The following is a 14,719-nucleotide window of genomic DNA, read 5'->3' as shown; positions in this document are numbered from 1 at the left end:
TGTTTTTGCTTCTCAAAAAAAAAAAAAATCTGATTTATCTCATTTTACAAAACACAGACCCTGATGGCATGTTTTGCACAGAGTGCTTAACTCTGCAGAATGAGTTATGAGTTGTTTCCTAATGGGCTGAATGCTTCAGGCCGGCTGTTTCCTGCAGGCATGACCACGGGCCCAGCAGCATCTGTTAAGTTACACGTAGGAGCAGAAAGCGAGAAAAATAAAACCTACAGCAAGACCTGATAGGCATATAAACAATTCAGAGTGGGGCATTCAGGGAGAAAATAACAGCTTTTCAAAGCGAGCAGATTCTCTGAGTGACCAAACACAGAACAAAGTAGAACTCTCAGGCTTGAAATCACAGAGGAGGAATAGACTGGTCTGTGAAACACAGATAAAAAATTTTTTAGCAAGGCAATTCTAAAGCATTTACTCAACACACCAAACCATCTCATGTAAAAAAAATAAATTAAAAAAAAAACATATGTCCTGAGGCATTGATTTAACTTGAGAGCGCACACACACTGTGGACTGAAGTGACTAAATGCAAGCAAGAAAATATGGAGGCACATAGGAAGTGTGGCAGTATGATGTATATACAGAGAAGAAAAAAAAACTACGGAAAAAAATACTATGGAAGTGAATGGCTACCATCAACTGTTTGGTTTCCAACATTCTTCAAAATATGTCCTTTTGTGCTCAACAGAGGAAAGAAACATATGGGTTTGTAACAACCTGAGGGTGAGTAAATGATGATTGGTGAACTACCCCTTTAAGTAGATGTATGTGTCACCTTTTATGTCTAATTTTTACATTTGATTAATAAATATTAATGTTATTAATTGCATATTGAAATATGAAAATTAAAAAAAACAAAAACGTGGTTTTATTCAGTAGCGGAACACCGCTGTGTGTTACTCAGAGACTGTAAGATATTGTTTATATTGTTTTTAAAATGTAACTCACAATATTAACTTCTTGGGTAATACTTAATATTAATATAATCACTATAATCACTATGAACTAATAGTTTTCCCTCAATAAGCTCCTAATTTGCTACTTATAGATAGTAAGTAAGGTAGTTGTTGTAGTAGCTGTGTTTAGGTATAAGTGATCTAGAATATGGTCGTGCATAAGACATTAATATGTTCTTTATAAGTACTAATAAACAGCCACTTTTGGTATCACAGCAATATCATGAAATGCACACACGCAGTAATTTCAGGCTTCATGATGCAGTGAATGCATGGACTTTCAAAGTGTAGTTTTGTTTGGTTTTGGCAAAATGAGTTTCATACTTGATAATGTCAGCTCAAACATTGTTAAAACTAGGGGTCGACCGATTATCGGCGCCGATATTTGGTTATCGGTCATTTTCAAAACCGATTTGCCGATACAATAATTTAAAAGCATTTAAAGAAAGCTTTTGTCAGAGCCCTTGTTATTCTTAATTTTGACATTAATTTTCATTTTTACACTAGGGGTGGGAATCACCAGAGGCCCCACGGTACGATATTATCACGATACTTGTCACGATACAATATTACTGCGGTTTTAAATATATTGCGATATTCTGCGATATATTGCAATTTATTACCTTTTTCCAACTTCAAATTATGAACTTCCCCAAACGAAAACTTTGACAACATCTGTTTTAACTAAAAAGAAATATTTCTCAGTTTGTTTATCTCACTTCAATTTTATTGCTGCAGTGTAAAATGGGATTGTCAAGCAGACAAACTGACCAACACTTTCATGAAAACTGTCATAAATGTCGTATGCACTTGGCAAACTCAACTATTTGTATTAGTCTAGTCTAGTCAATATTAATTAAATGTAAACAGGTATGCACTGCTATGCTACAGGTATTTTGAACAATGCAACTTAAACTTGTTCAAAAAAGTTGTGCAGACCCTTCAGCAATTGGGGCATTTGAAAGTAAATTACTGTTACATTTAAAATAAAACATAGTCTTATATTAAAATAAAAATATTACATTTAAAGGGGTCATATGATGTTGCTAAAAAGAACATTATTTGGTGTAATGAAATGTGTTAATGCGGTTTAAAGTTCAAAAAACACATTCTTTTCCACATACTGTACATTGCTCATTCTATTTTACACCAGACATATATATCGGTTAAAAATATCGGTTATTGGTCTACTTGATCTGTAATAATCGGTATCGGCATCGGCCCTGAAAAACACATATTGGTCGACCCCTAGTTAAAATAACATGTGTAATATTATCATGGGCAATAAATATCACACACCCCTAGCTGACCTTATGATAATGGAAAGTTAATGCAGGCAAACACCAGCAAACCATGAAGCGGCTTCACATGGGACGAGCTTTGACTCGTCTGTTCGGATCCTCGACTCGTCTGTTCGGATACTTGACTCGTCTGTTCGAAGTTTTGACTCGTCTGTTCAGATCTTTGACTCATCTGTTCGGAGTTTTGACTCATCTGTTCGGATCCTTGACTCGTCTGTTCGGATACTTGACTCGTCTGTTCAGATCTTTGACTCATCTGTTCGGAGTTTTGACTCATCTGTTCGGATCCTTGACTCGTCTGTTCAGATCTTTGACTCATCTGTTCGGATCCTTGACTCGTCTGTTCGGATCTTTGACTCATCTGTTCAAATCTTTCCCCTTGTCCAAATACCCACACTTGCGGTCTTGGGCACTTGAGAGCACGTGCGTGCGACAGGAAGTAAGTGCGCAAGACTGTCCCAGATCTTAAAAATACCAAAGCACAGTGCCCTTAACGCACACTAAACCCACACTATCTCGAATACCGCTCCGGAGCAGTATTCGAGGGTTAGTGTATCCCATCATGCATCATGTTCTGGAAATAAATCGTGAGACTTTTTGCCAAGATCGCGCGAGAGGTCACGGAAACCTTTCCAATGTAAGTTACATATTAATAATAATAATATATTACATATAATTTGGTAGTAAAACAAAGTGCTAAACATTTTATTGCTGCAAAGATTAGTATATTTATTTTTGTACAACATTTGCAACTGCTTTTTATCACTTAATTAAATTGTGTCATCTATAGGGACTACTGAACAGACATTTAGAAGTTGATTTTAAAATGCAAAGTATTGAAAATAATAATAAAACTCTGTAAACACTTTGCGTTTTTACAACACTATAAGTGTGTCCCATCAGGTAATGAAAAGTTGTACACACACTTGTGGTCTTCATGCTCACTTGAACACTTGGGCCAAATACAGGAAATACGTCATATAAGTAGTCAAGTGCTCAAGTGCAAAGACCACAAGTGTGTGTATTTGGACAAGGCATTTGACTAATCTGTTCGGATCTTTGACTCGTCTGTTCGGATCTTTGACTCGTCTGTTAGGATCTTTGACTCATCTGTTAGGATCTTTTACTAATCTGTTTGACTCATCTTTCCAGAGCTCAGTGGTCCAGCGGTCCTGCTCCTCACGACTGACTTTCGTTTCATGTAGAGCAGGTTTCTGAGGCCTGTAGATCTCATCATGACACGCTGAGGTTCTTCAAGCCTCCTGCGCTCTGCTCTTGAGCTGAATTTAATGGGACGTCGAGCCTGTACAGATGCACAAATGCAGATGTTTTTGCGGAGATCTTGCTCTTTTGATACACTTCTAGTAAGTTCTGAACACAGTTTCCTCGTGATACCCCTCCGGCTGATGTTTGTCTTCTGCGAGCACATCTGTACTGAGCTGAATGACGTGAGACGAGTTCACGTGTACGTCTGTACTGAAACAAAACAAAATTTGAACTGAATTGATCTGAATAATGACTCTCTTGTCTTCTGCTGCTTTACAGCTGAAATTGAATTTGTCTCATAATTGAAGAATTTTACAGTTATTGAACTGCACTGAATCAACACTGAACTGACATGAGCTGAATAATTTTTGTTGTATTTGAAGAAGTTTGCATCATTGATTCTGTTATTTTCCTGTTTATCACTGTGAAGCTACTTTGAAACAATCTGTATATGTGCAGAAAATGTGACTTGACTTAATATCACTTCATGTGTAAATACAAACACGGATATGTGTTATATTTCTAAAGATTGAATTTAACACATCATACATGCACAACTAGAAGATGCGCATGGTAACTGCCAGGCAAGTGCATGTACATAACCCTCCTGATCGCACGCCTGTTGTCATTGTTTTAATATGCCTCGTGTAGTCCACTTTTAATGTTAGTGTACTTTTTTGCATGAAAAGAGTCACGTTCGCAGTACATGATTTTCCACCCTCATTCTGACCTGAGTAACGCTCAGTGACAGTGCTTCATCTCCTTTACGACTGGAGGAGACTGTCCTGATCAGTGACTGTCATCGCTGCTCACTGGTCATGATATTGCAGTGAGGACGAGTCCTTGAAGTCTGAAACACAGTTTTGAACAATGACCTCTTATGTGTCATAAGATCAAAGCAAGTGTGATTGCTCATGATATGATTAATGCCTAGATCATTTTACTGCTGCTTCTCTGTCAAAGGATCTGTTCCTGTCATGCTTTCTGTTCATGATTCACCCAAAACTTTCATCCTTAAGACCAATTCTCATCAAGAGAGCAGTAACTATAACGATTTCATAATTGCTCTAACTGGACGAGAATAGTGGCGTCCATGCTAAATGACAGATTTGTGCTCCAATTTACAGTCTGTCGTTCAGAGTTGACAGAAACTCACACAGTGTGTGATGGACACAGACTCTGAGGTTCGAGCTTCAGACTCTGATTGCATCCATCAGATGATATCAGACATGTGTGATGTTTTAAGGCAGATTTCTGAAGATGTTTTTTTAGTTTGTAGTGTTCAGAATTATCTAATAATTACTAATAATCTCTGGTCCTGTGATGTTTTACACATGTTGAGTATTGCATGAGTGTTGCAGGTCAATAATATGATGATATTACATATTTCTTCATTCCTGTACACACAGTCATATCTGTGTGTGTATACATCTGTTTTGATATGTAGTTGATATAGCTCCTCTCATCAAGACAGATTGTCAGTGAAGCTCGTGAGATGTGAGCTGATCAGCTCTGTTTCCTCAGTATCTGATTCTTCTGAATTCTCTTTGAGCTCGAGTGTTTGTCCTGTAGGAACACAGCCGTGTGAACGTGTGTGGCCTAAAACACGGAAAACAGGAAGGATTGAGGAGTGTGTGTGTGTGTGAGTGACTAAGGAAGTTTGTGATGTCTCAGTTGATGAGTCACGTTGCTGCTGGTTTGACTGCAGATCAGTTACTCATGGTGAAACACTGCAGAATAAAACTGTAAAATAAATAAATCATTGCCATTTAGTTATGTAATCTAGAGTGAGTAAAACATTAATTAATAGCTCTGATCAGAGGGACTCTTAAAGGAAATGTTCAGCCAAAAATGAAAATGTGCTCACTCTCAGGTCAACCAAGATCAGGATGAGTTTGTTTCTTCATCAGGTTTGTAGAAATGTAGCATTGCATCAGTGTCTCAGCAATGGATGCTCTGCAGTGAATGGGTGCCGTCAGAATGAGAGTCCAAACAGCTGATAAAAACATAGTAGCAGGGCTTAATTTGTGCCGGAACAAGCCAGATCCGGACCCGGCACCTCCAAATTTGTCTGAAATCCGATCCGGCACCTCATTTGACAGATCCCCTCCTCACGCGCCAATGAAAGACGTTCGTGTTGACCTATAGCATGAATATATTTCATGCAAAAACTTCTATTATGAGCGCGCTTGCCGCGGAACTACATTTGAAATAACAAACTTGAGCGCGCAAAGAGACGCGACGTGGCTGCTCTCACAAACACGAATGCTCTGATCTAGAGGTCGACCGATAGTGGATTGGACCGATAGCTAGGTTGGACCACACTGGCCGATACCGATTAATCAACCGTTGGGACAAATATAATGTAATTTAATGGAAAACTATGTGAATGGCGCTCTGTTCTGCGGCAGGATTTTCTTTTGAGTTTGAAGTTTCCTGCTCTGTGCAGCGTGCAGTGTCACGTGTCAAAACAAACAACACGTGCTGTTAGTGATTTCCGCCTCTAGAGGCCGCTCTCCTACTGTATAATGGCAGCGGACCCTTCTCGGCCACTCCAGCAACAGACGCAACCCGGAAAACTATCGGCATTGATTTTTGCCGATAACCGATAGTTCTGCAAATCAACTATCGGTGCCGATTAATCGGCAAAACCGATGAATTGGTCGACCTCTACTCTGATCCAATACTGATACACATGCGTTTTTTCTCACATGTTTACATTTAGTTAAGACAAAACCGACTGTGCTTATGAGGATACTCGCCAGGACGGCCATTTTGATGTAATTTTGTGTGTAAGTTGTGAAAAATAACTCAATTTGGTACTCGCGAGGCGGCTTTATATGCGCGTGCTTTGGACGTGACTGTGAGCGCACAGAAAACCCCATTTGGAGCACGCGAGTATCGAATGGCTTAAACTTAAAAAGATTTACAGTTACAGTTTTTTGACAATGCAACAATGACTCGAATTCTGTCGACTGTCCCGAAACCCGAGCGAAAATCTTGTATCGCAGCGTGCAGTAGTGCAGACAAGATGCGCTGTTGTGAAGCCGCTTTGAGAGTAGAGAGAGAAGACGCGGTACAGCTGAATCACTCACGCTGTTTTCAAATGACTGATTTAATCTGATAGTTTGTGTGGATTTATTTACTCATCTAACCTACATGCTCTATTGAATAAATGTTTGCAGGAATTTCCCTCATTATTAACTCGAAAGCTGATTAAACATAACTCTATTATACAGAGATTTGAGGAAAAAAATTCCATGACTTTTCCAAAACTTTTCCAGGCCTGGAAATTGCTGTTTTAAAATTTCACGAATTTTCACGTTTTTTTCATGACCGTAAGAAGATGCATGCTGTTAATCACGTAAGCTGGTCCTCCATTGCACAAATGCTCCGTTAGGCTACCTCTCCCTCCTCTAATCACATGCCGGATCCGTCACCCCGCTTTGTTCCGGGACCTCACAATTTACAAAATCTTTATATGAAAAATTTGCCTTGGGATATATTAATTTTCATATATACAGTTCTGTGCAAAAGTCTTGGGCACATTACATACTCCAAGTTGTCATTCCATCTCAAGTATGGTGAAAACTGTAAAGTTGGTTGCATTTTTCATTTTAATATTTTTTTTGATTGATTTTATCTCTTTTTTTGTATTGGTATAGCAGAACCACCAGTTTTTATATTGTTTTGCTCCGTTTAAGCACATTGGTTTTGTTTGTCTCATTGCTGACAGCACATGTTGATGTTCAGGCGTTTATGGAGAGCTCTATATATAAAGAGCGTTTGGAAATCGCATTCTAGACTCTCCATCGAAGCCTTCAGTCGGTCTGTTCATGCTGTTACGTCAGTTAATGCAACTTATAAATGAGTTGATTGGAAATAATTTGTGATAGTTTTGTGTACATGTCTGTGTTTGTACTAGTGTAGGGTCAACAGCCTGTGACTGAGAGCAGGTTTCAGTGTGATTGACTGTCCAGAATAGTCTCTACACCCAAAAACACGATGATCGCTCTGTACAAGATGATGTGGATCGTGTGTTTGCAGTGCTCTGCTGTAGCAACTGTGGGTCACCGAGTTCAGTTGAATGCTACAGGACCCGTTAGAGAACAAACATCATGCTCACCCTGCTGATTTCTTTCTGGAGTTCCTAAATCATTTTGCAAAGTGTGGACCTGAAGAAATGTCATGTGATCTGTTTGGTTTCTTATAGTTTTTGTGTTTAAGATGAGTTATTGGGTTCGTTCAGGACACTGGGCTGGAGTTTCTCTCGTTCTGATGCAAATGGAAAGAGCGGCTCGTCCACAAACACATGTCCAGTTATTGTGTTATGAGGAGCGGAAGGAGCTCCGGCTCAGGCCACATCCTGCTCCTGCTCCTCCTATTCCTCCTCCTGCTTCTCCTGCTGCTCCTACTCCTCCTGTCCCCCCTCCTCTTCCTCCTCTTGCTCCTCCTCCTGCTACTCCTCCTCCTCCTCCTCTTGCTCCTCCTTCTGCTCCCCCTACTCCTGCCCCCCTACTCCTCCACCTCTTCCTCCTCCTGCTCCTCCTGCTGCTCCTCCTACTCCTCCTGTCCCCCCTCCTCTTCCTCCTCTTGCTCCTCCTCCTGCTACTCCTCCTCCTCCTCCTCTTGCTCCTCCTGCTCCCCCTACTCCTGCTCCTCCTGCCCTCCTACTACTCCTCCTCTTGCTCCTCCTACTCCTCCTGCCCCCACTCCTCCTCCTGCTCCTCCTTCTGCTCCCCCTACTCCTGCCCCCCTACTCCTCCACCTCTTCCTCCTCCTGCTCCTCCTGCTGCTCCTCCTACTCCTCCTGTCCCCCCTCCTCTTCCTCCTCTTGCTCCTCCTCCTGCTACTCCTCCTCCTCCTCCTCTTGCTCCTCCTGCTCCCCCTACTCCTGCTCCTCCTGCCCTCCTACTACTCCTCCTCTTGCTCCTCCTACTCCTCCTGCCCCCACTCCTCCTCCTGCTCCTCCTTCTGCTCCCCCTACTCCTGCCCCCCTACTCCTCCACCTCTTCCTCCTCCTGCTCCTCCTGCTGCTCCTCCTACTCCTCCTGTCCCCCCTCCTCTTCCTCCTCTTGCTCCTCCTCCTGCTACTCCTCCTCCTCCTCCTCTTGCTCCTCCTGCTCCCCCTACTCCTGCTCCTCCTGCCCTCCTACTACTCCTCCTCTTGCTCCTCCTACTCCTCCTGCCCCCACTCCTCCTCCTGCTCCTCCTTCTGCTCCCCCTACTCCTGCCCCCCTACTCCTCCACCTCTTCCTCCTCCTGCTCCTCCTGCTGCTCCTCCTACTCCTCCTGTCCCCCCTCCTCTTCCTCCTCTTGCTCCTCCTCCTGCTACTCCTCCTCCTCCTCCTCTTGCTCCTCCTGCTCCCCCTACTCCTGCTCCTACTGCCCCCTGCCCCCCTACTCCTCCTCCTCTTGCTCCTCCTGCTCCCCTACTCATCCTGCTTCTCCTGCTCCTCCTCGTCTCACTCCGGCTCCCCGTGTCTCGTCTTTCACTCCAGGTCCTGTGAACACCGTTCCCTTCACACGTGACTGTTGGTTTGAAGTTAATTTCTTTCACTGAGACTAGATATGTCTGGATATTTTGACAGTCTGTGGTTCACGTCATCCTGGTCTGATGGAGATCTTCTAAAAGCGTGGTTTGTCTTCTGAATGTTGGACTGGCTGGACTCTGGTTTGGTTTCTCCTGTAAGTCGAGTGTCTGAAGCGGTTGAACGCAGCAGTTGGATTTGTATGTTCAGAGCTGTAATTACTGAGCATGATGTCAGCGGGTCACTCAATATAAATGCTTTATCTGCCGGATGAGCTGAGAGCTTCACAGCAAACTCCCTTTCAAGAAAAGTCTGTTCACTCGATATTTGCAACACCTTCGAGCATCCAGTCCAGTCTGTTTGAACGGGGGAAACCTGAAATCTCAGAAACTACTTGCCACACTCACAGTCAAATCATGTATTTAAAATCAGCAACAAAATCTGAGATGAACCGTCCCGTAAATGTAGTTTCTTATTCTCAAATAGTGTTTGTTTCAGACTGGTCCAGCTAATGCACATGTGCAGCTCTAAGCGTGCGTCTCACCGACTGTTCCTATGGCAACCCAAACTTCAAACATAGTGACGCATTGACTTACTGATTGGCTCTTTCATTTAGAAGGCGGGACTTAAGGCCCATTCACACCAAGGACAATAACTATAATGATAAAGATATAGTTTTAAATATGTAGTTCTACATAGAAAAGATTAACAGAGTCCACACCACAGCTATGATCATAACGACACAGAGGAACAATATCGCTGGAATCACTTTAACTGTGTTGATTTTTTTACACACTGACAGCCGATCAGAATGCATCCTGCTTTAAAGAGCTCCAGCATTTAAAGTGACAGTCGATAAAACTGCACGATTATAATAAACTAATATAGGTATCATTATCGTTATCGTTTCTGGTGTGAATGGGGCTGTGTTCTGCCCTTTCTCCCATTCATAGTAATGAGTACACTGTCTTTATATATTTTTCGTCTCTTGAAAACAGTCATTTGACCATTACTTCCACACACAAAACCTGTTAAACTGCATTACAAAGAAGCAGGTTTCCATTTTCCAGGATTCACACAAGCAGCGCTTTCTGTCTTTTATCTGTATCGATAATTTTCGCACATCAGCAGCAGAAAACCCTCAAAATGAGGTGACGTCATTTGCTCGAATGAAGAATGAAGTTTCACTGCCGGTCTATTTTGACAGATAAAATGGTTTTATTGAGACAGACAGGAGCTGAGTGTGTGCTGTAGACGGCATCGCTCACTATCACCAGAGTTTGATTACAGTACACCGCCTGCGTTTGGTGTAATGAACAGTGGGGTCTGCCGCTCTAATGGCTCGATTTCATTGGCTGGAAGGCCGTTTAATGGGAATCCTGTTCAGTGCCTGTTTAGAAAACCATTAATGTCTTTTAAACTCTGGTAAAACCTCATTCACACTGCATCTCTCTCTCTCTCTCTCTCTCTCTCTGCGTGTCTCGCCAGTATCAGTGTTTTCCCTTCCAAATGCCCTACGGAGGCATCATTTATATATTTGGAAGTAAAGCAGTCGCTGCTTGCAAACGCTGTCGTGTGTATCGTGTGTGTTCGTCTGAAGATCGACTGCAGCATGTGGTCAAATGCACTTGCATCTCAAAATGCTTGTATGATGCAAAATTAATGTAAAAAAACAGTTCTGTCTGATTACAGACAAAACATCTGACAGACCAGATCTTTGCATTAGTGTGAATGCAGCTCTGTGATCCGTCAATAATAATCAAACCGTAATGAATCGCTCACGTCTGTTATCTTCAGATGCTGAAGGAACTCTGTTTATTGCTTCATTCATGTTATTATTAATGACTTACTAATGTTTGGAGCTATTAGTAGATAGTGATTAGTTGAGACCATACAATTGTTTCTTGACACCATACAGTTGTTTTCAGTTATTAATTTGTAATTATTATAAAAATACTTTTGTATAAATAAATGAAACGGTAGATAAAGAACTGTTTAATAGCATGTTTGGTGATGTCTGGTGGCTCGCGTGGAGCATCATTCGACTTCCCTCTAATATCCTCGTCCTTACTGGATATTGTGTCAGCTCTTGTTGAATATTAATTGGATAATGACATGCAATAATAAGGCCCCCATTCTTTATGAACTTATGGACATAAGGATCAAAGATTTCTTCTCCTAGATGTTTGCACAAATGTGGGTTTTGTTGGTGATTAGTTGATACTCATTGAGCTTCGATCATAATGCATACAAGGAGTGCAAATAACATATTCAAAGAGTCTCATCTAGATTTTATTTCTGAATAAATGTAGTCGTTAAAGTGGTATTTCTCTTCTTTCTTTTAGGGCGGCACCTGGGCTGACCAATGACATTTAGGGCTGGTTCAGTCCATCTGAATTAAAGGGATAGTTCACCCAAAAATGAAACTTGTGTTGGAAACTTTTTCCTCGTCGAAGCAGAGACCAGGAGACGTTGGGATATGTTTCATACAGAAGTCACTCTTTATTGAGGACTCGAGCGGCGCTGCAGTCATCCAAAGTCTGACTAAGGCAGTGATACATTGTAGTTTATATACATTTAGGGGGCAGTGCTTAGAAATGGAGACAAAGCACCTGGGTGACGACCTTAAACAAAGCATGCAAATGAAGTACAGGAATCAGCCCGACACCGGCATTTTCCCAGCCTTGATCTCATCAGCATAACAGTGTCATTCAAATGCATAGGTGCTAACCCAATCAGTCTGGCAGTCCTAATCCAATCAGTATAAATACTCAAAGACTGGGGCAGAGGCACCAAGAGCCATTACAAACAAAAGGTGATCGTCTCAGTAATCTGGTTAATTTGACTAACAATAAGAGAACAGGAACAGACAGGAACCTCTTGCTACACTTTGCTTAAGATAATCATTTGTCTGATGTAATTTACCTTAAATGCTAAATACAATGTACTTCACCTTAGTTTTTCATGTGATGCTATGTCAGAACATAGGATCAGCATATTTTAAACAGATTCTTAAATTTGTAATCCCACACTTGTCATCATTGACTCTAACTCATTTCGTTCCAAACCTGTATGAGTTTATTTCTTCTGTTGAGCACAAAAGATGATCTTTCGTAGAATGTTGGTAACCATACAGTTGCTGGTAGCCGTTGACTTCCATAGTATTTTTTTTCCATTCTATAGAAGTCATTGGGTACCATCAACTGTTTAGTTAGCCACATTCTTTTGGCGCTTTTCCACTGCGTGGTACGACTCGGCTCGGCGTTTTGGTAACGGTACGGTTCACTTGGAGCCCCAACCGAGGTGGTACTAAAAAAAGTACCAGGTACTGTACCCAGTGGAAAACCCCCCAAGGGTGACCCGTACCGAGCCGTACCGTGCCGTACTATGCAGTGGAAAAGCGCCATTTGAAAGATCATCTTTTGTGCTCCGCAGAAGAAAGAAACTCATACAGGTTTGGAACGACATAAGGTAGAGTCAATGATGACAGAATTTTCATTTTCAGGTGAACAAACCATTTAATGTAATTCGTACGTTTGTTTCAAGAACATATCATCATCTGTAGAGTATTCTCTAGTATTGTGGTGTTGAATGTGCTGTGGTCCGTATCTGTGTTATGTTGATGGTGTGAATGAGAGCATACTGAAGACGAGCCCTGATGATGCATCTGTCCATCACACTGTAGCTATGTTTCCATCACCCTGCGTTTTTACGCATTTTAAAGTATCGCATCAGAAACAAGTGATGGAAATGGCAAATAAAAAAAAAAATCCCTTAATTCGCAAAAACGTTTTTACGCTTGCTTGAGGTGGTTTTTAACTTTTAACTGCGAAAAAGGGTTAATGCGAATAATGGGAGATGGAAACGCATTTGCTGAATAAATTCCTCCATGCGCATCAAAAATGTCATGTGACTTTGCACTATGGGACGGCATAACCTGACTAACCAGTGGACTGATCTCACTGCACAGCATCTGAAATGTTGTTATGGTTGTTCTTAAATGCCCGAGCAAAGTCTGTCGTCAAAGTATTTCTGTAGAATCGCCTCCCAGAACCGTCTTACATGACTGTTCCCAAACAGCAGCATCCACCTCCGGAAGCAATGAGCGCATTTATTGTTTCGTCTGCTTGCTATGAGGTGCAAGTAATTTATTATATATGAAAATCATTATATTCAGTGGCTTCTCCTACTTTTCTCAGTGATATTTAGTGCCAGTTTATCAGGAAGTGACGATTTTGTTCTTTGACTCGTCGGATGGAAACTAAAATATTCCACTTTTGCGCATAAGTTAAATTCACAACTTTGGATAGAAACCCGTCTCGTGATCAGATGACAGAAGGCATTTAGATGGAAGAGCATTGTTAACTAATTGCTTATTAGCATGCATATTACTAGTATATTGACTGTTTATTAGTACTTATAAAGCACATGTTAATGCCTTATTTTGCATGACCATATTCTAGATCCCTTAATCCTAAACCCCATATCTAAACTTAACTACTACCTTACTAACTATTATTAAGCAGCACATTAGGAGTTTATTGAGGCAAAAGTCACAGTTAATATAGTTAGAATTGGTCCCTAAAGTGTGACCAAACTGTGTACTTAGGTTTATGTCTTCTCTTAAATGATATGTTTGCTGAAATCGTTCATAAGGACAGTCAGGTCGCAAGGCTCGTTTACAGGACCGGACAGAAGCAGTTTGCTGTTTATTCGGTTTCGTCTGTGAAATATTCATCTCTGCTTCCTTCTCCAATCCTCCCGGGCTTAATGAATGACCCAGAGGCTGCGCCTGCGCTAACCTTTGACCTCTGCTGTTTCCGGCCTGATGAAATCATTATCAGATGGACGGCGTTTCAGACCAGCTGCTGTCATGTGAACAACATGAGTGTGTTTCCGTGTTGAGCCGTGTGATCTGTGGTGTTTCGTCACGACCGTCTGATGAATGAAAGAATCAGCAGCACACGAACACACTGTTACTGACACTTAAAAACAGTAGTGTGACTTCTGAATTCAGCCTGTGTCTGGTTCATCAGTCAGTAACTGATTTCACACTTCAGTTGAGTTTATCTTCAGTCAATCAGCACGTTAAAGGAGTCTCAGAGACATGTCTTCCTTTATCTCTCATGTATAGATTGTGTTGCTTTACCCTTGTCTATTGAATCTGAAAAAAGAGTAAAATCATATTTATTGTGCACTCTGCACACTATTGACATCATTTGGTCACATTTTATATTAAGTGTCATTAATTATTATGTACTAACACCTGCAGGACTATAGATTTACAGTGTAATTACATGTTGTTCTGGAAAGTTCCCACATTTACTGTAGGGCTCGGTTATAGTTAGGCTGTGGGGTAACGGTTGGGTAATGATTGGAGTAAAGTTAGCAGAGTAACAACAAAAGTTCATTAAATGCAAGTACTTTAAATGTAATTACAGTGCACCCACATGTATGCACATAAGTATATTGTATCAAATGATTAAGTACACACTAGTTAAGGCCACCTAGTTAAGTGTGACCCATCATTGTTTTACATCAACTGCACTTTTCTTGCAGTTATTATAGACAAAATCTGCCCTAAATGAAGTGTTTTTGTGAGATTCAACGGAATATCATTTTAGATTTGTGTGAGAATGAGTGATGTGTG

At 41.2% G+C, this 14,719-nt stretch overlaps 1 protein-coding gene across 1 annotated transcript in view; it reads left to right on the top strand.

The window, feature by feature from the left end:
- The window catches only part of spred1 (sprouty related EVH1 domain containing 1), a 39,548-nt gene that overhangs the window by 3,397 nt on the left and 21,432 nt on the right, over positions 1 to 14,719 (top strand). The gene's annotated exons all lie outside the window — the stretch shown is intronic.

The sequence above is a fragment of the Sinocyclocheilus anshuiensis genome, unplaced genomic scaffold (genome assembly GCF_001515605.1).
Source record: "Sinocyclocheilus anshuiensis isolate Anshui unplaced genomic scaffold, SAMN03320099.WGS_v1.1 scaffold2684, whole genome shotgun sequence".
NCBI lineage: Eukaryota > Metazoa > Chordata > Actinopteri > Cypriniformes > Cyprinidae > Sinocyclocheilus > Sinocyclocheilus anshuiensis.
This window is presented reverse-complemented; position numbering and strand designations above follow the sequence as displayed.